The sequence below is a fragment of the Gasterosteus aculeatus genome, chromosome 2 (assembly GCF_964276395.1).
Source record: "Gasterosteus aculeatus chromosome 2, fGasAcu3.hap1.1, whole genome shotgun sequence".
Taxonomy (NCBI): Eukaryota; Metazoa; Chordata; class Actinopteri; order Perciformes; family Gasterosteidae; genus Gasterosteus; species Gasterosteus aculeatus.
The window spans coordinates 21948195-21965932 of record NC_135689.1 but is presented as its reverse complement, the minus strand read 5'-3'; the positions used below and the strand labels follow the sequence as shown (position 1 = coordinate 21965932).

General features: G+C 44.5%; 75 non-coding genes across 75 annotated transcripts; all 75 read right to left on the bottom strand.

Moving 5' to 3' along the window:
* Nucleotides 1–89: 89 nt before the first annotated feature.
* LOC144397953 (5S ribosomal RNA) lies at nucleotides 90–208 on the bottom strand. The gene has a single exon (XR_013460100.1). It is a non-coding gene; the product is annotated as a 5S ribosomal RNA (ribosomal RNA).
* A 117-nt stretch (nucleotides 209–325) lies between these two features.
* On the bottom strand, nucleotides 326–444 carry LOC144397079 (5S ribosomal RNA). The gene has a single exon (XR_013459224.1). It is a non-coding gene; the product is annotated as a 5S ribosomal RNA (ribosomal RNA).
* A 117-nt stretch (nucleotides 445–561) lies between these two features.
* LOC144395721 (5S ribosomal RNA) lies at nucleotides 562–680 on the bottom strand. Its single transcript, XR_013457861.1, has one exon. It is a non-coding gene; the product is annotated as a 5S ribosomal RNA (ribosomal RNA).
* Nucleotides 681–796: 116 nt separating this feature from the next.
* LOC144395719 (5S ribosomal RNA) lies at nucleotides 797–915 on the bottom strand. Its single transcript, XR_013457859.1, has one exon. It is a non-coding gene; the product is annotated as a 5S ribosomal RNA (ribosomal RNA).
* Nucleotides 916–1031: 116 nt separating this feature from the next.
* Nucleotides 1032–1150, bottom strand: LOC144395718 (5S ribosomal RNA). The gene has a single exon (XR_013457858.1). It is a non-coding gene; the product is annotated as a 5S ribosomal RNA (ribosomal RNA).
* A 117-nt stretch (nucleotides 1151–1267) lies between these two features.
* LOC144402731 (5S ribosomal RNA) lies at nucleotides 1268–1386 on the bottom strand. Its single transcript, XR_013464667.1, has one exon. It is a non-coding gene; the product is annotated as a 5S ribosomal RNA (ribosomal RNA).
* A 116-nt stretch (nucleotides 1387–1502) lies between these two features.
* Nucleotides 1503–1621, bottom strand: LOC144395717 (5S ribosomal RNA). The gene has a single exon (XR_013457857.1). It is a non-coding gene; the product is annotated as a 5S ribosomal RNA (ribosomal RNA).
* A 116-nt stretch (nucleotides 1622–1737) lies between these two features.
* On the bottom strand, nucleotides 1738–1856 carry LOC144395716 (5S ribosomal RNA). The gene has a single exon (XR_013457856.1). It is a non-coding gene; the product is annotated as a 5S ribosomal RNA (ribosomal RNA).
* Nucleotides 1857–1972: 116 nt separating this feature from the next.
* LOC144397952 (5S ribosomal RNA) lies at nucleotides 1973–2091 on the bottom strand. Its single transcript, XR_013460099.1, has one exon. It is a non-coding gene; the product is annotated as a 5S ribosomal RNA (ribosomal RNA).
* Nucleotides 2092–2208: 117 nt separating this feature from the next.
* On the bottom strand, nucleotides 2209–2327 carry LOC144397077 (5S ribosomal RNA). The gene has a single exon (XR_013459222.1). It is a non-coding gene; the product is annotated as a 5S ribosomal RNA (ribosomal RNA).
* A 117-nt stretch (nucleotides 2328–2444) lies between these two features.
* On the bottom strand, nucleotides 2445–2563 carry LOC144395715 (5S ribosomal RNA). Its single transcript, XR_013457855.1, has one exon. It is a non-coding gene; the product is annotated as a 5S ribosomal RNA (ribosomal RNA).
* Nucleotides 2564–2679: 116 nt separating this feature from the next.
* LOC144395713 (5S ribosomal RNA) lies at nucleotides 2680–2798 on the bottom strand. The gene has a single exon (XR_013457853.1). It is a non-coding gene; the product is annotated as a 5S ribosomal RNA (ribosomal RNA).
* Nucleotides 2799–2914: 116 nt separating this feature from the next.
* Nucleotides 2915–3033, bottom strand: LOC144395712 (5S ribosomal RNA). Its single transcript, XR_013457852.1, has one exon. It is a non-coding gene; the product is annotated as a 5S ribosomal RNA (ribosomal RNA).
* Nucleotides 3034–3150: 117 nt separating this feature from the next.
* On the bottom strand, nucleotides 3151–3269 carry LOC144402720 (5S ribosomal RNA). Its single transcript, XR_013464656.1, has one exon. It is a non-coding gene; the product is annotated as a 5S ribosomal RNA (ribosomal RNA).
* A 116-nt stretch (nucleotides 3270–3385) lies between these two features.
* Nucleotides 3386–3504, bottom strand: LOC144395711 (5S ribosomal RNA). The gene has a single exon (XR_013457851.1). It is a non-coding gene; the product is annotated as a 5S ribosomal RNA (ribosomal RNA).
* Nucleotides 3505–3620: 116 nt separating this feature from the next.
* On the bottom strand, nucleotides 3621–3739 carry LOC144397951 (5S ribosomal RNA). Its single transcript, XR_013460098.1, has one exon. It is a non-coding gene; the product is annotated as a 5S ribosomal RNA (ribosomal RNA).
* Nucleotides 3740–3856: 117 nt separating this feature from the next.
* Nucleotides 3857–3975, bottom strand: LOC144402709 (5S ribosomal RNA). The gene has a single exon (XR_013464645.1). It is a non-coding gene; the product is annotated as a 5S ribosomal RNA (ribosomal RNA).
* Nucleotides 3976–4092: 117 nt separating this feature from the next.
* Nucleotides 4093–4211, bottom strand: LOC144395710 (5S ribosomal RNA). The gene has a single exon (XR_013457850.1). It is a non-coding gene; the product is annotated as a 5S ribosomal RNA (ribosomal RNA).
* Nucleotides 4212–4327: 116 nt separating this feature from the next.
* On the bottom strand, nucleotides 4328–4446 carry LOC144395709 (5S ribosomal RNA). Its single transcript, XR_013457849.1, has one exon. It is a non-coding gene; the product is annotated as a 5S ribosomal RNA (ribosomal RNA).
* A 116-nt stretch (nucleotides 4447–4562) lies between these two features.
* Nucleotides 4563–4681, bottom strand: LOC144395707 (5S ribosomal RNA). Its single transcript, XR_013457847.1, has one exon. It is a non-coding gene; the product is annotated as a 5S ribosomal RNA (ribosomal RNA).
* A 117-nt stretch (nucleotides 4682–4798) lies between these two features.
* LOC144398417 (5S ribosomal RNA) lies at nucleotides 4799–4917 on the bottom strand. Its single transcript, XR_013460564.1, has one exon. It is a non-coding gene; the product is annotated as a 5S ribosomal RNA (ribosomal RNA).
* Nucleotides 4918–5033: 116 nt separating this feature from the next.
* On the bottom strand, nucleotides 5034–5152 carry LOC144395706 (5S ribosomal RNA). The gene has a single exon (XR_013457846.1). It is a non-coding gene; the product is annotated as a 5S ribosomal RNA (ribosomal RNA).
* A 117-nt stretch (nucleotides 5153–5269) lies between these two features.
* On the bottom strand, nucleotides 5270–5388 carry LOC144395705 (5S ribosomal RNA). Its single transcript, XR_013457845.1, has one exon. It is a non-coding gene; the product is annotated as a 5S ribosomal RNA (ribosomal RNA).
* A 117-nt stretch (nucleotides 5389–5505) lies between these two features.
* Nucleotides 5506–5624, bottom strand: LOC144401416 (5S ribosomal RNA). The gene has a single exon (XR_013463351.1). It is a non-coding gene; the product is annotated as a 5S ribosomal RNA (ribosomal RNA).
* A 116-nt stretch (nucleotides 5625–5740) lies between these two features.
* On the bottom strand, nucleotides 5741–5859 carry LOC144396977 (5S ribosomal RNA). The gene has a single exon (XR_013459123.1). It is a non-coding gene; the product is annotated as a 5S ribosomal RNA (ribosomal RNA).
* Nucleotides 5860–5975: 116 nt separating this feature from the next.
* On the bottom strand, nucleotides 5976–6094 carry LOC144398692 (5S ribosomal RNA). Its single transcript, XR_013460839.1, has one exon. It is a non-coding gene; the product is annotated as a 5S ribosomal RNA (ribosomal RNA).
* Nucleotides 6095–6210: 116 nt separating this feature from the next.
* On the bottom strand, nucleotides 6211–6329 carry LOC144395704 (5S ribosomal RNA). Its single transcript, XR_013457844.1, has one exon. It is a non-coding gene; the product is annotated as a 5S ribosomal RNA (ribosomal RNA).
* A 116-nt stretch (nucleotides 6330–6445) lies between these two features.
* Nucleotides 6446–6564, bottom strand: LOC144395703 (5S ribosomal RNA). The gene has a single exon (XR_013457843.1). It is a non-coding gene; the product is annotated as a 5S ribosomal RNA (ribosomal RNA).
* A 117-nt stretch (nucleotides 6565–6681) lies between these two features.
* Nucleotides 6682–6800, bottom strand: LOC144402698 (5S ribosomal RNA). Its single transcript, XR_013464634.1, has one exon. It is a non-coding gene; the product is annotated as a 5S ribosomal RNA (ribosomal RNA).
* Nucleotides 6801–6917: 117 nt separating this feature from the next.
* Nucleotides 6918–7036, bottom strand: LOC144395702 (5S ribosomal RNA). Its single transcript, XR_013457842.1, has one exon. It is a non-coding gene; the product is annotated as a 5S ribosomal RNA (ribosomal RNA).
* A 117-nt stretch (nucleotides 7037–7153) lies between these two features.
* LOC144401415 (5S ribosomal RNA) lies at nucleotides 7154–7272 on the bottom strand. The gene has a single exon (XR_013463350.1). It is a non-coding gene; the product is annotated as a 5S ribosomal RNA (ribosomal RNA).
* Nucleotides 7273–7388: 116 nt separating this feature from the next.
* On the bottom strand, nucleotides 7389–7507 carry LOC144395701 (5S ribosomal RNA). The gene has a single exon (XR_013457841.1). It is a non-coding gene; the product is annotated as a 5S ribosomal RNA (ribosomal RNA).
* A 117-nt stretch (nucleotides 7508–7624) lies between these two features.
* Nucleotides 7625–7743, bottom strand: LOC144401414 (5S ribosomal RNA). Its single transcript, XR_013463349.1, has one exon. It is a non-coding gene; the product is annotated as a 5S ribosomal RNA (ribosomal RNA).
* A 116-nt stretch (nucleotides 7744–7859) lies between these two features.
* LOC144395700 (5S ribosomal RNA) lies at nucleotides 7860–7978 on the bottom strand. Its single transcript, XR_013457840.1, has one exon. It is a non-coding gene; the product is annotated as a 5S ribosomal RNA (ribosomal RNA).
* Nucleotides 7979–8094: 116 nt separating this feature from the next.
* LOC144401412 (5S ribosomal RNA) lies at nucleotides 8095–8213 on the bottom strand. Its single transcript, XR_013463347.1, has one exon. It is a non-coding gene; the product is annotated as a 5S ribosomal RNA (ribosomal RNA).
* A 116-nt stretch (nucleotides 8214–8329) lies between these two features.
* Nucleotides 8330–8448, bottom strand: LOC144389632 (5S ribosomal RNA). Its single transcript, XR_013453771.1, has one exon. It is a non-coding gene; the product is annotated as a 5S ribosomal RNA (ribosomal RNA).
* Nucleotides 8449–8564: 116 nt separating this feature from the next.
* On the bottom strand, nucleotides 8565–8683 carry LOC144395699 (5S ribosomal RNA). Its single transcript, XR_013457839.1, has one exon. It is a non-coding gene; the product is annotated as a 5S ribosomal RNA (ribosomal RNA).
* A 117-nt stretch (nucleotides 8684–8800) lies between these two features.
* Nucleotides 8801–8919, bottom strand: LOC144401411 (5S ribosomal RNA). Its single transcript, XR_013463346.1, has one exon. It is a non-coding gene; the product is annotated as a 5S ribosomal RNA (ribosomal RNA).
* Nucleotides 8920–9035: 116 nt separating this feature from the next.
* On the bottom strand, nucleotides 9036–9154 carry LOC144395698 (5S ribosomal RNA). Its single transcript, XR_013457838.1, has one exon. It is a non-coding gene; the product is annotated as a 5S ribosomal RNA (ribosomal RNA).
* Nucleotides 9155–9271: 117 nt separating this feature from the next.
* On the bottom strand, nucleotides 9272–9390 carry LOC144402686 (5S ribosomal RNA). The gene has a single exon (XR_013464622.1). It is a non-coding gene; the product is annotated as a 5S ribosomal RNA (ribosomal RNA).
* Nucleotides 9391–9507: 117 nt separating this feature from the next.
* Nucleotides 9508–9626, bottom strand: LOC144395696 (5S ribosomal RNA). The gene has a single exon (XR_013457836.1). It is a non-coding gene; the product is annotated as a 5S ribosomal RNA (ribosomal RNA).
* A 117-nt stretch (nucleotides 9627–9743) lies between these two features.
* LOC144401410 (5S ribosomal RNA) lies at nucleotides 9744–9862 on the bottom strand. Its single transcript, XR_013463345.1, has one exon. It is a non-coding gene; the product is annotated as a 5S ribosomal RNA (ribosomal RNA).
* Nucleotides 9863–9978: 116 nt separating this feature from the next.
* On the bottom strand, nucleotides 9979–10097 carry LOC144397950 (5S ribosomal RNA). Its single transcript, XR_013460097.1, has one exon. It is a non-coding gene; the product is annotated as a 5S ribosomal RNA (ribosomal RNA).
* A 117-nt stretch (nucleotides 10098–10214) lies between these two features.
* LOC144398851 (5S ribosomal RNA) lies at nucleotides 10215–10333 on the bottom strand. Its single transcript, XR_013460998.1, has one exon. It is a non-coding gene; the product is annotated as a 5S ribosomal RNA (ribosomal RNA).
* A 116-nt stretch (nucleotides 10334–10449) lies between these two features.
* On the bottom strand, nucleotides 10450–10568 carry LOC144395695 (5S ribosomal RNA). The gene has a single exon (XR_013457835.1). It is a non-coding gene; the product is annotated as a 5S ribosomal RNA (ribosomal RNA).
* Nucleotides 10569–10684: 116 nt separating this feature from the next.
* Nucleotides 10685–10803, bottom strand: LOC144399316 (5S ribosomal RNA). Its single transcript, XR_013461461.1, has one exon. It is a non-coding gene; the product is annotated as a 5S ribosomal RNA (ribosomal RNA).
* Nucleotides 10804–10920: 117 nt separating this feature from the next.
* Nucleotides 10921–11039, bottom strand: LOC144398850 (5S ribosomal RNA). Its single transcript, XR_013460997.1, has one exon. It is a non-coding gene; the product is annotated as a 5S ribosomal RNA (ribosomal RNA).
* A 116-nt stretch (nucleotides 11040–11155) lies between these two features.
* LOC144389631 (5S ribosomal RNA) lies at nucleotides 11156–11274 on the bottom strand. Its single transcript, XR_013453770.1, has one exon. It is a non-coding gene; the product is annotated as a 5S ribosomal RNA (ribosomal RNA).
* Nucleotides 11275–11390: 116 nt separating this feature from the next.
* On the bottom strand, nucleotides 11391–11509 carry LOC144397949 (5S ribosomal RNA). The gene has a single exon (XR_013460096.1). It is a non-coding gene; the product is annotated as a 5S ribosomal RNA (ribosomal RNA).
* A 117-nt stretch (nucleotides 11510–11626) lies between these two features.
* LOC144402675 (5S ribosomal RNA) lies at nucleotides 11627–11745 on the bottom strand. The gene has a single exon (XR_013464611.1). It is a non-coding gene; the product is annotated as a 5S ribosomal RNA (ribosomal RNA).
* Nucleotides 11746–11862: 117 nt separating this feature from the next.
* LOC144395694 (5S ribosomal RNA) lies at nucleotides 11863–11981 on the bottom strand. Its single transcript, XR_013457834.1, has one exon. It is a non-coding gene; the product is annotated as a 5S ribosomal RNA (ribosomal RNA).
* A 116-nt stretch (nucleotides 11982–12097) lies between these two features.
* LOC144395693 (5S ribosomal RNA) lies at nucleotides 12098–12216 on the bottom strand. The gene has a single exon (XR_013457833.1). It is a non-coding gene; the product is annotated as a 5S ribosomal RNA (ribosomal RNA).
* Nucleotides 12217–12332: 116 nt separating this feature from the next.
* LOC144395692 (5S ribosomal RNA) lies at nucleotides 12333–12451 on the bottom strand. Its single transcript, XR_013457832.1, has one exon. It is a non-coding gene; the product is annotated as a 5S ribosomal RNA (ribosomal RNA).
* Nucleotides 12452–12568: 117 nt separating this feature from the next.
* On the bottom strand, nucleotides 12569–12687 carry LOC144401409 (5S ribosomal RNA). Its single transcript, XR_013463344.1, has one exon. It is a non-coding gene; the product is annotated as a 5S ribosomal RNA (ribosomal RNA).
* A 116-nt stretch (nucleotides 12688–12803) lies between these two features.
* On the bottom strand, nucleotides 12804–12922 carry LOC144398588 (5S ribosomal RNA). Its single transcript, XR_013460735.1, has one exon. It is a non-coding gene; the product is annotated as a 5S ribosomal RNA (ribosomal RNA).
* A 116-nt stretch (nucleotides 12923–13038) lies between these two features.
* Nucleotides 13039–13157, bottom strand: LOC144402664 (5S ribosomal RNA). The gene has a single exon (XR_013464600.1). It is a non-coding gene; the product is annotated as a 5S ribosomal RNA (ribosomal RNA).
* A 117-nt stretch (nucleotides 13158–13274) lies between these two features.
* Nucleotides 13275–13393, bottom strand: LOC144395691 (5S ribosomal RNA). The gene has a single exon (XR_013457831.1). It is a non-coding gene; the product is annotated as a 5S ribosomal RNA (ribosomal RNA).
* Nucleotides 13394–13510: 117 nt separating this feature from the next.
* On the bottom strand, nucleotides 13511–13629 carry LOC144401408 (5S ribosomal RNA). Its single transcript, XR_013463343.1, has one exon. It is a non-coding gene; the product is annotated as a 5S ribosomal RNA (ribosomal RNA).
* A 116-nt stretch (nucleotides 13630–13745) lies between these two features.
* On the bottom strand, nucleotides 13746–13864 carry LOC144397948 (5S ribosomal RNA). Its single transcript, XR_013460095.1, has one exon. It is a non-coding gene; the product is annotated as a 5S ribosomal RNA (ribosomal RNA).
* Nucleotides 13865–13981: 117 nt separating this feature from the next.
* Nucleotides 13982–14100, bottom strand: LOC144398827 (5S ribosomal RNA). The gene has a single exon (XR_013460974.1). It is a non-coding gene; the product is annotated as a 5S ribosomal RNA (ribosomal RNA).
* A 117-nt stretch (nucleotides 14101–14217) lies between these two features.
* Nucleotides 14218–14336, bottom strand: LOC144395690 (5S ribosomal RNA). Its single transcript, XR_013457830.1, has one exon. It is a non-coding gene; the product is annotated as a 5S ribosomal RNA (ribosomal RNA).
* Nucleotides 14337–14453: 117 nt separating this feature from the next.
* LOC144401407 (5S ribosomal RNA) lies at nucleotides 14454–14572 on the bottom strand. The gene has a single exon (XR_013463342.1). It is a non-coding gene; the product is annotated as a 5S ribosomal RNA (ribosomal RNA).
* Nucleotides 14573–14688: 116 nt separating this feature from the next.
* On the bottom strand, nucleotides 14689–14807 carry LOC144397947 (5S ribosomal RNA). The gene has a single exon (XR_013460094.1). It is a non-coding gene; the product is annotated as a 5S ribosomal RNA (ribosomal RNA).
* Nucleotides 14808–14924: 117 nt separating this feature from the next.
* Nucleotides 14925–15043, bottom strand: LOC144402653 (5S ribosomal RNA). The gene has a single exon (XR_013464589.1). It is a non-coding gene; the product is annotated as a 5S ribosomal RNA (ribosomal RNA).
* A 117-nt stretch (nucleotides 15044–15160) lies between these two features.
* On the bottom strand, nucleotides 15161–15279 carry LOC144395689 (5S ribosomal RNA). Its single transcript, XR_013457829.1, has one exon. It is a non-coding gene; the product is annotated as a 5S ribosomal RNA (ribosomal RNA).
* Nucleotides 15280–15395: 116 nt separating this feature from the next.
* On the bottom strand, nucleotides 15396–15514 carry LOC144397946 (5S ribosomal RNA). The gene has a single exon (XR_013460093.1). It is a non-coding gene; the product is annotated as a 5S ribosomal RNA (ribosomal RNA).
* A 117-nt stretch (nucleotides 15515–15631) lies between these two features.
* On the bottom strand, nucleotides 15632–15750 carry LOC144402642 (5S ribosomal RNA). The gene has a single exon (XR_013464578.1). It is a non-coding gene; the product is annotated as a 5S ribosomal RNA (ribosomal RNA).
* A 117-nt stretch (nucleotides 15751–15867) lies between these two features.
* LOC144395688 (5S ribosomal RNA) lies at nucleotides 15868–15986 on the bottom strand. The gene has a single exon (XR_013457828.1). It is a non-coding gene; the product is annotated as a 5S ribosomal RNA (ribosomal RNA).
* Nucleotides 15987–16102: 116 nt separating this feature from the next.
* Nucleotides 16103–16221, bottom strand: LOC144395687 (5S ribosomal RNA). Its single transcript, XR_013457827.1, has one exon. It is a non-coding gene; the product is annotated as a 5S ribosomal RNA (ribosomal RNA).
* Nucleotides 16222–16337: 116 nt separating this feature from the next.
* Nucleotides 16338–16456, bottom strand: LOC144395685 (5S ribosomal RNA). Its single transcript, XR_013457824.1, has one exon. It is a non-coding gene; the product is annotated as a 5S ribosomal RNA (ribosomal RNA).
* Nucleotides 16457–16573: 117 nt separating this feature from the next.
* On the bottom strand, nucleotides 16574–16692 carry LOC144401406 (5S ribosomal RNA). Its single transcript, XR_013463341.1, has one exon. It is a non-coding gene; the product is annotated as a 5S ribosomal RNA (ribosomal RNA).
* A 116-nt stretch (nucleotides 16693–16808) lies between these two features.
* On the bottom strand, nucleotides 16809–16927 carry LOC144398587 (5S ribosomal RNA). Its single transcript, XR_013460734.1, has one exon. It is a non-coding gene; the product is annotated as a 5S ribosomal RNA (ribosomal RNA).
* A 116-nt stretch (nucleotides 16928–17043) lies between these two features.
* Nucleotides 17044–17162, bottom strand: LOC144401405 (5S ribosomal RNA). Its single transcript, XR_013463340.1, has one exon. It is a non-coding gene; the product is annotated as a 5S ribosomal RNA (ribosomal RNA).
* A 116-nt stretch (nucleotides 17163–17278) lies between these two features.
* LOC144389630 (5S ribosomal RNA) lies at nucleotides 17279–17397 on the bottom strand. The gene has a single exon (XR_013453769.1). It is a non-coding gene; the product is annotated as a 5S ribosomal RNA (ribosomal RNA).
* A 116-nt stretch (nucleotides 17398–17513) lies between these two features.
* LOC144395684 (5S ribosomal RNA) lies at nucleotides 17514–17632 on the bottom strand. Its single transcript, XR_013457823.1, has one exon. It is a non-coding gene; the product is annotated as a 5S ribosomal RNA (ribosomal RNA).
* Nucleotides 17633–17738: the final 106 nt, after the last annotated feature.

Genomic DNA, 17738 nt, shown 5'->3' with positions numbered 1-17738 from the left:
AAAATGTGTCAAAGGTTTTGTAGTTTTGACAAAGAAATGGAGTCACTTTCTAAGGCCTTCTCTGTGTCTTTTACAGATCGAAATGAAAAAGCTTACAGCACCTGGGATTCCCAGGCGGTCTTCCATCCAAGTACTAACCAGGCCCTACTCTGCTTAGCTTCTGAGATCAGACGAGATCAGGCAGAGCCAGAGAGGTATGGCCGTAAGCAACTGTATGTCCTCTTCCTAATCTTTTAAAATGTGTCTAAGGTTTTGGAGTTTTGATAATGAAAAAGGAGTCACTTTCTAATGCCTTCTCGATTTCTTCCAGAGAGAGAAATGAAAAAGCTTACGGCACCTGGGATTCCCAGGCGGTCTTCCATCCAAGTACTAACCAGGCCCTACTCTGCTTAGCTTCTGAGATCTGACGAGATCAGGCGGAGCAAGAGAGGTATGGCCGTAAGCAACTGTATGTCCTCTACCTAATCTTTTAAAATGTGTCAAAGGTTTTGGAGTTTTGATAATGAAAAAGGAGTCACTTTCTAAGGCCTTCTCTGTGTCTTTTACAGATCGAAATGAAAAAGCTTACAGCACCTGGGATTCCCAGGCGGTCTTCCATCCAAGTACTAACCAGGCCCTACTCTGCTTAGCTTCTGAGATCAGACGAGATCAGGCGGAGCCAGAGAGGTATGGCCGTAAGCAACTGTATGTCCTCTTCCTAATCTTTTAAAATGTGTCAAAGGTTTTGTAGTTTTGACAATGAAATGGAGTCACTTTCTAAGGCCTTCTCTGTGTCTTTTACAGATCGAAATGAAAAAGCTTACAGCACCTGGGATTCCCAGGCGGTCTTCCATCCAAGTACTAACCAGGCCCTACTCTGCTTAGCTTCTGAGATCAGACGAGATCAGGCGGAGCCAGAGAGGTATGGCCGTAAGCAACTGTATGTCCTCTTCCTAATCTTTTAAAATGTGTCAAAGGTTTTGTAGTTTTGACAATGAAATGGAGTCACTTTCTAAGGCCTTCTCTGTGTCTTTTACAGATCGAAATGAAAAAGCTTACAGCACCTGGGATTCCCAGGCGGTCTTCCATCCAAGTACTAACCAGGCCCTACTCTGCTTAGCTTCTGAGATCAGACGAGATCAGGCGGAGCCAGAGAGGTATGGCCGTAAGCAACTGTATGTCCTCTTCCTAATCTTTTAAAATGTGTCAAAGGTTTTGGAGTTTTGATAATGAAAAAGGAGTCACTTTCTAATGCCTTCTCGATTTCTTCCAGAGAGAGAAATGAAAAAGCTTACGGCACCTGGGATTCCCAGGCGGTCTTCCATCCAAGTACTAACCAGGCCCTACTCTGCTTAGCTTCTGAGATCTGACGAGATCAGGCGGAGCCAGAGAGGTATGGCCGTAAGCAACTGTATGTCCTCTACCTAATCTTTTAAAATGTGTCAAAGGTTTTGGAGTTTTGACAATGAAATGGAGTCACTTTCTAAGTTCTTCTCTGTGTCTTTTACAGATCGAAATAAAAAAGCTTACAGCACCTGGGATTCCCAGGCGGTCTTCCATCCAAGTACTAACCAGGCCCTACTCTGCTTAGCTTCTGAGATCAGACGAGATCAGGCGGAGCCAGAGAGGTATGGCCGTAAGCAACTGTATGTCCTCTTCCTAATCTTTTAAAATGTGTCAAAGGTTCTGGAGTTTTGACAATGAAATGGAGTCACTTTCTAAGTTCTTCTCTGTGTCTTTTACAGATCGAAATAAAAAAGCTTACAGCACCTGGGATTCCCAGGCGGTCTTCCATCCAAGTACTAACCAGGCCCTACTCTGCTTAGCTTCTGAGATCAGACGAGATCAGGCGGAGCCAGAGAGGTATGGCCGTAAGCAACTGTATGTCCTCTTCCTAATCTTTTAAAATGTGTCAAAGGTTTTGTAGTTTTGACAAAGAAATGGAGTCACTTTCTAAGGCCTTCTCTGTGTCTTTTACAGATCGAAATGAAAAAGCTTACAGCACCTGGGATTCCCAGGCGGTCTTCCATCCAAGTACTAACCAGGCCCTACTCTGCTTAGCTTCTGAGATCAGACGAGATCAGGCAGAGCCAGAGAGGTATGGCCGTAAGCAACTGTATGTCCTCTTCCTAATCTTTTAAAATGTGTCTAAGGTTTTGGAGTTTTGATAATGAAAAAGGAGTCACTTTCTAATGCCTTCTCGATTTCTTCCAGAGAGAGAAATGAAAAAGCTTACGGCACCTGGGATTCCCAGGCGGTCTTCCATCCAAGTACTAACCAGGCCCTACTCTGCTTAGCTTCTGAGATCTGACGAGATCAGGCGGAGCAAGAGAGGTATGGCCGTAAGCAACTGTATGTCCTCTACCTAATCTTTTAAAATGTGTCAAAGGTTTTGGAGTTTTGATAATGAAAAAGGAGTCACTTTCTAAGGCCTTCTCTGTGTCTTTTACAGATCGAAATGAAAAAGCTTACAGCACCTGGGATTCCCAGGCGGTCTTCCATCCAAGTACTAACCAGGCCCTACTCTGCTTAGCTTCTGAGATCAGACGAGATCAGGCGGAGCCAGAGAGGTATGGCCGTAAGCAACTGTATGTCCTCTTCCTAATCTTTTAAAATGTGTCAAAGGTTTTGTAGTTTTGACAATGAAATGGAGTCACTTTCTAAGGCCTTCTCTGTGTCTTTTACAGATCGAAATGAAAAAGCTTACAGCACCTGGGATTCCCAGGCGGTCTTCCATCCAAGTACTAACCAGGCCCTACTCTGCTTAGCTTCTGAGATCAGACGAGATCAGGCGGAGCCAGAGAGGTATGGCCGTAAGCAACTGTATGTCCTCTTCCTAATCTTTTAAAATGTGTCAAAGGTTTTGTAGTTTTGACAATGAAATGGAGTCACTTTCTAAGGCCTTCTCTGTGTCTTTTACAGATCGAAATGAAAAAGCTTACAGCACCTGGGATTCCCAGGCGGTCTTCCATCCAAGTACTAACCAGGCCCTACTCTGCTTAGCTTCTGAGATCAGACGAGATCAGGCGGAGCCAGAGAGGTATGGCCGTAAGCAACTGTATGTCCTCTTCCTAATCTTTTAAAATGTGTCAAAGGTTTTGGAGTTTTGATAATGAAAAAGGAGTCACTTTCTAATGCCTTCTCGATTTCTTCCAGAGAGAGAAATGAAAAAGCTTACGGCACCTGGGATTCCCAGGCGGTCTTCCATCCAAGTACTAACCAGGCCCTACTCTGCTTAGCTTCTGAGATCTGACGAGATCAGGCGGAGCCAGAGAGGTATGGCCGTAAGCAACTGTATGTCCTCTACCTAATCTTTTAAAATGTGTCAAAGGTTTTGGAGTTTTGACAATGAAATGGAGTCACTTTCTAAGTTCTTCTCTGTGTCTTTTACAGATCGAAATAAAAAAGCTTACAGCACCTGGGATTCCCAGGCGGTCTTCCATCCAAGTACTAACCAGGCCCTACTCTGCTTAGCTTCTGAGATCAGACGAGATCAGGCGGAGCCAGAGAGGTATGGCCGTAAGCAACTGTATGTCCTCTTCCTAATCTTTTAAAATGTGTCAAAGGTTTTGTAGTTTTGACAAAGAAATGGAGTCACTTTCTAAGGCCTTCTCTGTGTCTTTTACAGATCGAAATGAAAAAGCTTACAGCACCTGGGATTCCCAGGCGGTCTTCCATCCAAGTACTAACCAGGCCCTACTCTGCTTAGCTTCTGAGATCAGACGAGATCAGGCAGAGCCAGAGAGGTATGGCCGTAAGCAACTGTATGTTCTCTTCCTAATCTTTTAAAATGTGTCTAAGGTTTTGGAGTTTTGATAATGAAAAAGGAGTCACTTTCTAATGCCTTCTCGATTTCTTCCAGAGAGAGAAATGAAAAAGCTTACGGCACCTGGGATTCCCAGGCGGTCTTCCATCCAAGTACTAACCAGGCCCTACTCTGCTTAGCTTCTGAGATCTGACGAGATCAGGCGGAGCCAGAGAGGTATGGCCGTAAGCAACTGTATGTCCTCTACCTAATCTTTTAAAATGTGTCAAAGGTTTTGGAGTTTTGATAATGAAAAAGGAGTCACTTTCTAAGGCCTTCTCTGTGTCTTTTACAGATCGAAATGAAAAAGCTTACAGCACCTGGGATTCCCAGGCGGTCTTCCATCCAAGTACTAACCAGGCCCTACTCTGCTTAGCTTCTGAGATCAGACGAGATCAGGCGGAGCCAGAGAGGTATGGCCGTAAGCAACTGTATGTCCTCTTCCTAATCTTTTAAAATGTGTCAAAGGTTTTGTAGTTTTGACAATGAAATGGAGTCACTTTCTAAGGCCTTCTCTGTGTCTTTTACAGATCGAAATGAAAAAGCTTACAGCACCTGGGATTCCCAGGCGGTCTTCCATCCAAGTACTAACCAGGCCCTACTCTGCTTAGCTTCTGAGATCAGACGAGATCAGGCGGAGCCAGAGAGGTATGGCCGTAAGCAACTGTATGTCCTCTTCCTAATCTTTTAAAATGTGTCAAAGGTTTTGTAGTTTTGACAATGAAATGGAGTCACTTTCTAAGGCCTTCTCTGTGTCTTTTACAGATCGAAATGAAAAAGCTTACAGCACCTGGGATTCCCAGGCGGTCTTCCATCCAAGTACTAACCAGGCCCTACTCTGCTTAGCTTCTGAGATCAGACGAGATCAGGCGGAGCCAGAGAGGTATGGCCGTAAGCAACTGTATGTCCTCTTCCTAATCTTTTAAAATGTGTCAAAGGTTTTGGAGTTTTGATAATGAAAAAGGAGTCACTTTCTAATGCCTTCTCGATTTCTTCCAGAGAGAGAAATGAAAAAGCTTACGGCACCTGGGATTCCCAGGCGGTCTTCCATCCAAGTACTAACCAGGACCTACTCTGCTTAGCTTCTGAGATCAGACGAGATCAGGCGGAGCCAGAGAGGTATGGCCGTAAGCAACTGTATGTCCTCTTCCTAATCTTTTAAAATGTGTCAAAGGTTTTGTAGTTTTGACAATGAAATGGAGTCACTTTCTAAGGCCTTCTCTGTGTCTTTTACAGATCGAAATGAAAAAGCTTACAGCACCTGGGATTCCCAGGCGGTCTTCCATCCAAGTACTAACCAGGCCCTACTCTGCTTAGCTTCTGAGATCAGACGAGATCAGGCGGAGCCAGAGAGGTATGGCCGTAAGCAACTGTATGTCCTCTACCTAATCTTTTAAAATGTGTCAAAGGTTTTGGAGTTTTGATAATGAAAAAGGAGTCACTTTCTAAGGCCTTCTCTGTGTCTTTTACAGATCGAAATGAAAAAGCTTACAGCACCTGGGATTCCCAGGCGGTCTTCCATCCAAGTACTAACCAGGCCCTACTCTGCTTAGCTTCTGAGATCAGACGAGATCAGGCGGAGCCAGAGAGGTATGGCCGTAAGCAACTGTATGTCCTCTTCCTAATCTTTTAAAATGTGTCAAAGGTTTTGGAGTTTTGATAATGAAAAAGGAGTCACTTTCTAATGCCTTCTCGATTTCTTCCAGAGAGAGAAATGAAAAAGCTTACGGCACCTGGGATTCCCAGGCGGTCTTCCATCCAAGTACTAACCAGGCCCTACTCTGCTTAGCTTCTGAGATCAGACGAGATCAGGCGGAGCCAGAGAGGTATGGCCGTAAGCAACTGTATGTCCTCTACCTAATCTTTTAAAATGTGTCAAAGGTTTTGTAGTTTTGACAATGAAATGGAGTCACTTTCTAAGGCCTTCTCTGTGTCTTTTACAGATAGAAATGAAAAAGCTTACGGCACCCGGGATTCCCAGGCGGTCTTCCATCCAAGTACTAACCAGGCCCTACTCTGCTTAGCTTCTGAGATCAGACGAGATCAGGCGGAGCCAGAGAGGTATGGCCGTAAGCAACTGTATGTCCTCTACCTAATCTTTTAAAATGTGTCAAAGGTTTTGTAGTTTTGACAATTAAATGGAGTCACTTTCTAAGGCCTTCTCTGTGTCTTTTACAGATCGAAATGAAAAAGCTTACAGCACCTGGGATTCCCAGGCGGTCTTCCATCCAAGTACTAACCAGGCCCTACTCTGCTTAGCTTCTGAGATCTGACGAGATCAGGCGGAGCCAGAGAGGTATGGCCGTAAGGAACTGTATGTCCTCTACCTAATCTTTTAAAATGTGTCAAAGGTTTTGGAGTTTTGACAATGAAATGGAGTCACTTTCTAAGTTCTTCTCTGTGTCTTTTACAGATCGAAATAAAAAAGCTTACAGCACCTGGGATTCCCAGGCGGTCTTCCATCCAAGTACTAACCAGGCCCTACTCTGCTTAGCTTCTGAGATCAGACGAGATCAGGCGGAGCCAGAGAGGTATGGCCGTAAGCAACTGTATGTCCTCTACCTAATCTTTTAAAATGTGTCAAAGGTTTTGTAGTTTTGACAATTAAATGGAGTCACTTTCTAAGGCCTTCTCTGTGTCTTTTACAGATCGAAATGAAAAAGCTTACAGCACCTGGGATTCCCAGGCGGTCTTCCATCCAAGTACTAACCAGGCCCTACTCTGCTTAGCTTCTGAGATCAGACGAGATCAGGCGGAGCCAGAGAGGTATGGCCGTAAGCAACTGTATGTCCTCTTCCTAATCTTTTAAAATGTGTCTAAGGTTTTGGAGTTTTGATAATGAAAAAGGAGTCACTTTCTAATGCCTTCTCGATTTCTTCCAGAGAGAGAAATGAAAAAGCTTACGGCACCTGGGATTCCCAGGCGGTCTTCCATCCAAGTACTAACCAGGCCCTACTCTGCTTAGCTTCTGAGATCTGACGAGATCAGGCGGAGCCAGAGAGGTATGGCCGTAAGCAACTGTATGTCCTCTACCTAATCTTTTAAAATGTGTCAAAGGTTTTGGAGTTTTGATAATGAAAAAGGAGTCACTTTCTAAGGCCTTCTCTGTGTCTTTTACAGATCGAAATGAAAAAGCTTACAGCACCTGGGATTCCCAGGCGGTCTTCCATCCAAGTACTAACCAGGCCCTACTCTGCTTAGCTTCTGAGATCAGACGAGATCAGGCGGAGCCAGAGAGGTATGGCCGTAAGCAACTGTATGTCCTCTTCCTAATCTTTTAAAATGTGTCAAAGGTTTTGGAGTTTTGATAATGAAAAAGGAGTCACTTTCTAATGCCTTCTCGATTTCTTCCAGAGAGAGAAATGAAAAAGCTTACGGCACCTGGGATTCCCAGGCGGTCTTCCATCCAAGTACTAACCAGGCCCTACTCTGCTTAGCTTCTGAGATCAGACGAGATCAGGCGGAGCCAGAGAGGTATGGCCGTAAGCAACTGTATGTCCTCTTCCTAATCTTTTAAAATGTGTCAAAGGTTTTGTAGTTTTGACAATGAAATGGAGTCACTTTCTAAGGCCTTCTCTGTGTCTTTTACAGATCGAAATGAAAAAGCTTACAGCACCTGGGATTCCCAGGCGGTCTTCCATCCAAGTACTAACCAGGCCCTACTCTGCTTAGCTTCTGAGATCAGACGAGATCAGGCGGAGCCAGAGAGGTATGGCCGTAAGCAACTGTATGTCCTCTTCCTAATCTTTTAAAATGTGTCAAAGGTTTTGGAGTTTTGATAATGAAAAAGGAGTCACTTTCTAATGCCTTCTCGATTTCTTCCAGAGAGAGAAATGAAAAAGCTTACGGCACCTGGGATTCCCAGGCGGTCTTCCATCCAAGTACTAACCAGGCCCTACTCTGCTTAGCTTCTGAGATCAGACGAGATCAGGCGGAGCCAGAGAGGTATGGCCGTAAGCAACTGTATGTCCTCTACCTAATCTTTTAAAATGTGTCAAAGGTTTTGTAGTTTTGACAATGAAATGGAGTCACTTTCTAAGGCCTTCTCTGTGTCTTTTACAGATCGAAATGAAAAAGCTTACAGCACCTGGGATTCCCAGGCGGTCTTCCATCCAAGTACTAACCAGGCCCTACTCTGCTTAGCTTCTGAGATCAGACGAGATCAGGCGGAGCCAGAGAGGTATGGCCGTAAGCAACTGTATGTCCTCTACCTAATCTTTTAAAATGTGTCAAAGGTTTTGTAGTTTTGACAATGAAATGGAGTCACTTTCTAAGGCCTTCTCTGTGTCTTTTACAGATAGAAATGAAAAAGCTTACGGCACCTGGGATTCCCAGGCGGTCTTCCATCCAAGTACTAACCAGGCCCTACTCTGCTTAGCTTCTGAGATCAGACGAGATCAGGCGGAGCCAGAGAGGTATGGCCGTAAGCAACTGTATGTCCTCTACCTAATCTTTTAAAATGTGTCAAAGGTTTTGTAGTTTTGACAATTAAATGGAGTCACTTTCTAAGGCCTTCTCTGTGTCTTTTACAGATCGAAATGAAAAAGCTTACAGCACCTGGGATTCCCAGGCGGTCTTCCATCCAAGTACTAACCAGGCCCTACTCTGCTTAGCTTCTGAGATCTGACGAGATCAGGCGGAGCCAGAGAGGTATGGCCGTAAGCAACTGTATGTCCTCTACCTAATCTTTTAAAATGTGTCAAAGGTTTTGGAGTTTTGACAATGAAATGGAGTCACTTTCTAAGTTCTTCTCTGTGTCTTTTACAGATCGAAATAAAAAAGCTTACAGCACCTGGGATTCCCAGGCGGTCTTCCATCCAAGTACTAACCAGGCCCTACTCTGCTTAGCTTCTGAGATCAGACGAGATCAGGCGGAGCCAGAGAGGTATGGCCGTAAGCAACTGTATGTCCTCTTCCTAATCTTTTAAAATGTGTCTAAGGTTTTGGAGTTTTGATAATGAAAAAGGAGTCACTTTCTAATGCCTTCTCGATTTCTTCCAGAGAGAGAAATGAAAAAGCTTACGGCACCTGGGATTCCCAGGCGGTCTTCCATCCAAGTACTAACCAGGCCCTACTCTGCTTAGCTTCTGAGATCAGACGAGATCAGGCGGAGCCAGAGAGGTATGGCCGTAAGCAACTGTATGTCCTCTTCCTAATCTTTTAAAATGTCTCAAAGGTTTTGTAGTTTTGACAAAGAAATGGAGTCACTTTCTAAGGCCTTCTCTGTGTCTTTTACAGATCGAAATGAAAAAGCTTACAGCACCTGGGATTCCCAGGCGGTCTTCCATCCAAGTACTAACCAGGCCCTACTCTGCTTAGCTTCTGAGATCAGACGAGATCAGGCGGAGCCAGAGAGGTATGGCCGTAAGCAACTGTATGTCCTCTTCCTAATCTTTTAAAATGTGTCTAAGGTTTTGGAGTTTTGATAATGAAAAAGGAGTCACTTTCTAATGCCTTCTCGATTTCTTCCAGAGAGAGAAATGAAAAAGCTTACGGCACCTGGGATTCCCAGGCGGTCTTCCATCCAAGTACTAACCAGGCCCTACTCTGCTTAGCTTCTGAGATCTGACGAGATCAGGCGGAGCCAGAGAGGTATGGCCGTAAGCAACTGTATGTCCTCTACCTAATCTTTTAAAATGTGTCAAAGGTTTTGGAGTTTTGATAATGAAAAAGGAGTCACTTTCTAAGGCCTTCTCTGTGTCTTTTACAGATCGAAATGAAAAAGCTTACAGCACCTGGGATTCCCAGGCGGTCTTCCATCCAAGTACTAACCAGGCCCTACTCTGCTTAGCTTCTGAGATCAGACGAGATCAGGCGGAGCCAGAGAGGTATGGCCGTAAGCAACTGTATGTCCTCTTCCTAATCTTTTAAAATGTGTCAAAGGTTTTGGAGTTTTGATAATGAAAAAGGAGTCACTTTCTAATGCCTTCTCGATTTCTTCCAGAGAGAGAAATGAAAAAGCTTACGGCACCTGGGATTCCCAGGCGGTCTTCCATCCAAGTACTAACCAGGCCCTACTCTGCTTAGCTTCTGAGATCAGACGAGATCAGGCGGAGCCAGAGAGGTATGGCCGTAAGCAACTGTATGTCCTCTTCCTAATCTTTTAAAATGTGTCAAAGGTTTTGTAGTTTTGACAATGAAATGGAGTCACTTTCTAAGGCCTTCTCTGTGTCTTTTACAGATCGAAATGAAAAAGCTTACAGCACCTGGGATTCCCAGGCGGTCTTCCATCCAAGTACTAACCAGGCCCTACTCTGCTTAGCTTCTGAGATCAGACGAGATCAGGCAGAGCCAGAGAGGTATGGCCGTAAGCAACTGTATGTCCTCTTCCTAATCTTTTAAAATGTGTCTAAGGTTTTGGAGTTTTGATAATGAAAAAGGAGTCACTTTCTAATGCCTTCTCGATTTCTTCCAGAGAGAGAAATGAAAAAGCTTACGGCACCTGGGATTCCCAGGCGGTCTTCCATCCAAGTACTAACCAGGCTCTACTCTGCTTAGCTTCTGAGATCAGACGAGATCAGGCGGAGCCAGAGAGGTATGGCCGTAAGCAACTGTATGTCCTCTACCTAATCTTTTAAAATGTGTCAAAGGTTTTGTAGTTTTGACAATTAAATGGAGTCACTTTCTAAGGCCTTCTCTGTGTCTTTTACAGATCGAAATGAAAAAGCTTACAGCACCTGGGATTCCCAGGCGGTCTTCCATCCAAGTACTAACCAGGCCCTACTCTGCTTAGCTTCTGAGATCAGACGAGATCAGGCGGAGCCAGAGAGGTATGGCCGTAAGCAACTGTATGTCCTCTACCTAATCTTTTAAAATGTGTCAAAGGTTTTGTAGTTTTGACAATGAAATGGAGTCACTTTCTAAGGCCTTCTCTGTGTCTTTTACAGATCGAAATGAAAAAGCGTACAGCACCTGGGATTCCCAGGCGGTCTTCCATCCAAGTACTAACCAGGCCCTACTCTGCTTAGCTTCTGAGATCAGACGAGATCAGGCAGAGCCAGAGAGGTATGGCCGTAAGCAACTGTATGTCCTCTTCCTAATCTTTTAAAATGTGTCTAAGGTTTTGGAGTTTTGATAATGAAAAAGGAGTCACTTTCTAATGCCTTCTCGATTTCTTCCAGAGAGAGAAATGAAAAAGCTTACGGCACCTGGGATTCCCAGGCGGTCTTCCATCCAAGTACTAACCAGGCTCTACTCTGCTTAGCTTCTGAGATCAGACGAGATCAGGCGGAGCCAGAGAGGTATGGCCGTAAGCAACTGTATGTCCTCTACCTAATCTTTTAAAATGTGTCAAAGGTTTTGTAGTTTTGACAATTAAATGGAGTCACTTTCTAAGGCCTTCTCTGTGTCTTTTACAGATCGAAATGAAAAAGCTTACAGCACCTGGGATTCCCAGGCGGTCTTCCATCCAAGTACTAACCAGGCCCTACTCTGCTTAGCTTCTGAGATCTGACGAGATCAGGCGGAGCCAGAGAGGTATGGCCGTAAGCAACTGTATGTCCTCTACCTAATCTTTTAAAATGTGTCAAAGGTTTTGGAGTTTTGACAATGAAATGGAGTCACTTTCTAAGTTCTTCTCTGTGTCTTTTACAGATCGAAATAAAAAAGCTTACAGCACCTGGGATTCCCAGGCGGTCTTCCATCCAAGTACTAACCAGGCCCTACTCTGCTTAGCTTCTGAGATCAGACGAGATCAGGCAGAGCCAGAGAGGTATGGCCGTAAGCAACTGTATGTCCTCTTCCTAATCTTTTAAAATGTGTCTAAGGTTTTGGAGTTTTGATAATGAAAAAGGAGTCACTTTCTAATGCCTTCTCGATTTCTTCCAGAGAGAGAAATGAAAAAGCTTACGGCACCTGGGATTCCCAGGCGGTCTTCCATCCAAGTACTAACCAGGCCCTACTCTGCTTAGCTTCTGAGATCTGACGAGATCAGGCGGAGCCAGAGAGGTATGGCCGTAAGCAACTGTATGTCCTCTACCTAATCTTTTAAAATGTGTCAAAGGTTTTGGAGTTTTGATAATGAAAAAGGAGTCACTTTCTAAGGCCTTCTCTGTGTCTTTTACAGATCGAAATGAAAAAGCTTACAGCACCTGGGATTCCCAGGCGGTCTTCCATCCAAGTACTAACCAGGCCCTACTCTGCTTAGCTTCTGAGATCAGACGAGATCAGGCGGAGCCAGAGAGGTATGGCCGTAAGCAACTGTATGTCCTCTTCCTAATCTTTTAAAATGTGTCAAAGGTTTTGTAGTTTTGACAATGAAATGGAGTCACTTTCTAAGGCCTTCTCTGTGTCTTTTACAGATCGAAATGAAAAAGCTTACAGCACCTGGGATTCCCAGGCGGTCTTCCATCCAAGTACTAACCAGGCCCTACTCTGCTTAGCTTCTGAGATCAGACGAGATCAGGCGGAGCCAGAGAGGTATGGCCGTAAGCAACTGTATGTCCTCTTCCTAATCTTTTAAAATGTGTCAAAGGTTTTGTAGTTTTGACAATGAAATGGAGTCACTTTCTAAGGCCTTCTCTGTGTCTTTTACAGATCGAAATGAAAAAGCTTACAGCACCTGGGATTCCCAGGCGGTCTTCCATCCAAGTACTAACCAGGCCCTACTCTGCTTAGCTTCTGAGATCAGACGAGATCAGGCGGAGCCAGAGAGGTATGGCCGTAAGCAACTGTATGTCCTCTTCCTAATCTTTTAAAATGTGTCAAAGGTTTTGGAGTTTTGATAATGAAAAAGGAGTCACTTTCTAATGCCTTCTCGATTTCTTCCAGAGAGAGAAATGAAAAAGCTTACGGCACCTGGGATTCCCAGGCGGTCTTCCATCCAAGTACTAACCAGGCCCTACTCTGCTTAGCTTCTGAGATCAGACGAGATCAGGCGGAGCCAGAGAGGTATGGCCGTAAGCAACTGTATGTCCTCTACCTAATCTTTTAAAATGTGTCAAAGGTTTTGTAGTTTTGACAATGAAATGGAGTCACTTTCTAAGGCCTTCTCTGTGTCTTTTACAGATCGAAATGAAAAAGCGTACAGCACCTGGGATTCCCAGGCGGTCTTCCATCCAAGTACTAACCAGGCCCTACTCTGCTTAGCTTCTGAGATCAGACGAGATCAGGCGGAGCCAGAGAGGTATGGCCGTAAGCAACTGTATGTCCTCTACCTAATCTTTTAAAATGTGTCAAAGGTTTTGTAGTTTTGACAATGAAATGGAGTCACTTTCTAAGGCCTTCTCTGTGTCTTTTACAGATAGAAATGAAAAAGCTTACGGCACCTGGGATTCCCAGGCGGTCTTCCATCCAAGTACTAACCAGGCCCTACTCTGCTTAGCTTCTGAGATCTGACGAGATCAGGCGGAGCCAGAGAGGTATGGCCGTAAGCAACTGCATGTCCTCTACCTAATCTTTTAAAATGTGTCAAAGGTTTTGGAGTTTTGATAATGAAAAAGGAGTCACTTTCTAAGGCCTTCTCTGTGTCTTTTACAGATCGAAATGAAAAAGCTTACAGCACCTGGGATTCCCAGGCGGTCTTCCATCCAAGTACTAACCAGGCCCTACTCTGCTTAGCTTCTGAGATCAGACGAGATCAGGCGGAGCCAGAGAGGTATGGCCGTAAGCAACTGTATGTCCTCTTCCTAATCTTTTAAAATGTGTCAAAGGTTTTGGAGTTTTGATAATGAAAAAGGAGTCACTTTCTAATGCCTTCTCGATTTCTTCCAGAGAGAGAAATGAAAAAGCTTACGGCACCTGGGATTCCCAGGCGGTCTTCCATCCAAGTACTAACCAGGCCCTACTCTGCTTAGCTTCTGAGATCAGACGAGATCAGGCGGAGCCAGAGAGGTATGGCCGTAAGCAACTGTATGTCCTCTTCCTAATCTTTTAAAATGTCTCAAAGGTTTTGTAGTTTTGACAAAGAAATGGAGTCACTTTCTAAGGCCTTCTCTGTGTCTTTTACAGATCGAAATGAAAAAGCTTACAGCACCTGGGATTCCCAGGCGGTCTTCCATCCAAGTACTAACCAGGCCCTACTCTGCTTAGCTTCTGAGATCAGACGAGATCAGGCAGAGCCAGAGAGGTATGGCCGTAAGCAACTGTATGTCCTCTTCCTAATCTTTTAAAATGTGTCTAAGGTTTTGGAGTTTTGATAATGAAAAAGGAGTCACTTTCTAATGCCTTCTCGATTTCTTCCAGAGAGAGAAATGAAAAAGCTTACGGCACCTGGGATTCCCAGGCGGTCTTCCATCCAAGTACTAACCAGGCCCTACTCTGCTGAGCTTCTGAGATCTGACGAGATCAGGCGGAGCCAGAGAGGTATGGCCGTAAGCAACTGTATGTCCTCTACCTAATCTTTTAAAATGTGTCAAAGGTTTTGGAGTTTTGATAATGAAAAAGGAGTCACTTTCTAAGGCCTTCTCTGTGTCTTTTACAGATCGAAATGAAAAAGCTTACAGCACCTGGGATTCCCAGGCGGTCTTCCATCCAAGTACTAACCAGGCCCTACTCTGCTTAGCTTCTGAGATCAGACGAGATCAGGCGGAGCCAGAGAGGTATGGCCGTAAGCAACTGTATGTCCTCTTCCTAATCTTTTAAAATGTGTCAAAGGTTTTGGAGTTTTGATAATGAAAAAGGAGTCACTTTCTAATGCCTTCTCGATTTCTTCCAGAGAGAGAAATGAAAAAGCTTACGGCACCTGGGATTCCCAGGCGGTCTTCCATCCAAGTACTAACCAGGCCCTACTCTGCTTAGCTTCTGAGATCAGACGAGATCAGGCGGAGCCAGAGAGGTATGGCCGTAAGCAACTGTATGTCCTCTTCCTAATCTTTTAAAATGTCTCAAAGGTTTTGTAGTTTTGACAAAGAAATGGAGTCACTTTCTAAGGCCTTCTCTGTGTCTTTTACAGATCGAAATGAAAAAGCTTACAGCACCTGGGATTCCCAGGCGGTCTTCCATCCAAGTACTAACCAGGCCCTACTCTGCTTAGCTTCTGAGATCAGACGAGATCAGGCAGAGCCAGAGAGGTATGGCCGTAAGCAACTGTATGTCCTCTTCCTAATCTTTTAAAATGTGTCTAAGGTTTTGGAGTTTTGATAATGAAAAAGGAGTCACTTTCTAATGCCTTCTCGATTTCTTCCAGAGAGAGAAATGAAAAAGCTTACGGCACCTGGGATTCCCAGGCGGTCTTCCATCCAAGTACTAACCAGGCCCTACTCTGCTTAGCTTCTGAGATCTGACGAGATCAGGCGGAGCCAGAGAGGTATGGCCGTAAGCAACTGTATGTCCTCTACCTAATCTTTTAAAATGTGTCAAAGGTTTTGGAGTTTTGATAATGAAAAAGGAGTCACTTTCTAAGGCCTTCTCTGTGTCTTTTACAGATCGAAATGAAAAAGCTTACAGCACCTGGGATTCCCAGGCGGTCTTCCATCCAAGTACTAACCAGGCCCTACTCTGCTTAGCTTCTGAGATCAGACGAGATCAGGCGGAGCCAGAGAGGTATGGCCGTAAGCAACTGTATGTCCTCTTCCTAATCTTTTAAAATGTGTCAAAGGTTTTGTAGTTTTGACAATGAAATGGAGTCACTTTCTAAGGCCTTCTCTGTGTCTTTTACAGATCGAAATGAAAAAGCTTACAGCACCTGGGATTCCCAGGCGGTCTTCCATCCAAGTACTAACCAGGCCCTACTCTGCTTAGCTTCTGAGATCAGACGAGATCAGGCAGAGCCAGAGAGGTATGGCCGTAAGCAACTGTATGTCCTCTTCCTAATCTTTTAAAATGTGTCTAAGGTTTTGGAGTTTTGATAATGAAAAAGGAGTCACTTTCTAATGCCTTCTCGATTTCTTCCAGAGAGAGAAATGAAAAAGCTTACGGCACCTGGGATTCCCAGGCGGTCTTCCATCCAAGTACTAACCAGGCCCTACTCTGCTTAGCTTCTGAGATCTGACGAGATCAGGCGGAGCCAGAGAGGTATGGCCGTAAGCAACTGTATGTCCTCTACCTAATCTTTTAAAATGTGTCAAAGGTTTTGGAGTTTTGATAATGAAAAAGGAGTCACTTTCTAAGGCCTTCTCTGTGTCTTTTACAGATCGAAATGAAAAAGCTTACAGCACCTGGGATTCCCAGGCGGTCTTCCATCCAAGTACTAACCAGGCCCTACTCTGCTTAGCTTCTGAGATCAGACGAGATCAGGCGGAGCCAGAGAGGTATGGCCGTAAGCAACTGTATGTCCTCTTCCTAATCTTTTAAAATGTGTCAAAGGTTTTGTAGTTTTGACAATGAAATGGAGTCACTTTCTAAGGCCTTCTCTGTGTCTTTTACAGATCGAAATGAAAAAGCTTACAGCACCTGGGATTCCCAGGCGGTCTTCCATCCAAGTACTAACCAGGCCCTACTCTGCTTAGCTTCTGAGATCAGACGAGATCAGGCGGAGCCAGAGAGGTATGGCCGTAAGCAACTGTATGTCCTCTTCCTAATCTTTTAAAATGTGTCAAAGGTTTTGTAGTTTTGACAATGAAATGGAGTCACTTTCTAAGGCCTTCTCTGTGTCTTTTACAGATCGAAATGAAAAAGCTTACAGCACCTGGGATTCCCAGGCGGTCTTCCATCCAAGTACTAACCAGGCCCTACTCTGCTTAGCTTCTGAGATCAGACGAGATCAGGCGGAGCCAGAGAGGTATGGCCGTAAGCAACTGTATGTCCTCTTCCTAATCTTTTAAAATGTGTCAAAGGTTTTGGAGTTTTGATAATGAAAAAGGAGTCACTTTCTAATGCCTTCTCGATTTCTTCCAGAGAGAGAAATGAAAAAGCTTACGGCACCTGGGATTCCCAGGCGGTCTTCCATCCAAGTACTAACCAGGCCCTACTCTGCTTAGCTTCTGAGATCAGACGAGATCAGGCGGAGCCAGAGAGGTATGGCCGTAAGCAACTGTATGTCCTCTACCTAATCTTTTAAAATGTGTCAAAGGTTTTGTAGTTTTGACAATGAAATGGAGTCACTTTCTAAGGCCTTCTCTGTGTCTTTTACAGATCGAAATGAAAAAGCGTACAGCACCTGGGATTCCCAGGCGGTCTTCCATCCAAGTACTAACCAGGCCCTACTCTGCTTAGCTTCTGAGATCAGACGAGATCAGGCGGAGCCAGAGAGGTATGGCCGTAAGCAACTGTATGTCCTCTACCTAATCTTTTAAAATGTGTCAAAGGTTTTGTAGTTTTGACAATGAAATGGAGTCACTTTCTAAGGCCTTCTCTGTGTCTTTTACAGATAGAAATGAAAAAGCTTACGGCACCTGGGATTCCCAGGCGGTCTTCCATCCAAGTACTAACCAGGCCCTACTCTGCTTAGCTTCTGAGATCAGACGAGATCAGGCGGAGCCAGAGAGGTATGGCCGTAAGCAACTGTATGTCCTCTACCTAATCTTTTAAAATGTGTCAAAGGTTTTGTAGTTTTGACAATTAAATGGAGTCACTTTCTAAGGCCTTCTCTGTGTCTTTTACAGATCGAAATGAAAAAGCTTACAGCACCTGGGATTCCCAGGCGGTCTTCCATCCAAGTACTAACCAGGCCCTACTCTGCTTAGCTTCTGAGATCTGACGAGATCAGGCGGAGCCAGAGAGGTATGGCCGTAAGCAACTGTATGTCCTCTACCTAATCTTTTAAAATGTGTCAAAGGTTTTGGAGTTTTGACAATGAAATGGAGTCACTTTCTAAGTTCTTCTCTGTGTCTTTTACAGATCGAAATAAAAAAGCTTACAGCACCTGGGATTCCCAGGCGGTCTTCCATCCAAGTACTAACCAGGCCCTACTCTGCTTAGCTTCTGAGATCAGACGAGATCAGGCGGAGCCAGAGAGGTATGGCCGTAAGCAACTGTATGTCCTCTTCCTAATCTTTTAAAATGTCTCAAAGGTTTTGTAGTTTTGACAAAGAAATGGAGTCACTTTCTAAGGCCTTCTCTGTGTCTTTTACAGATC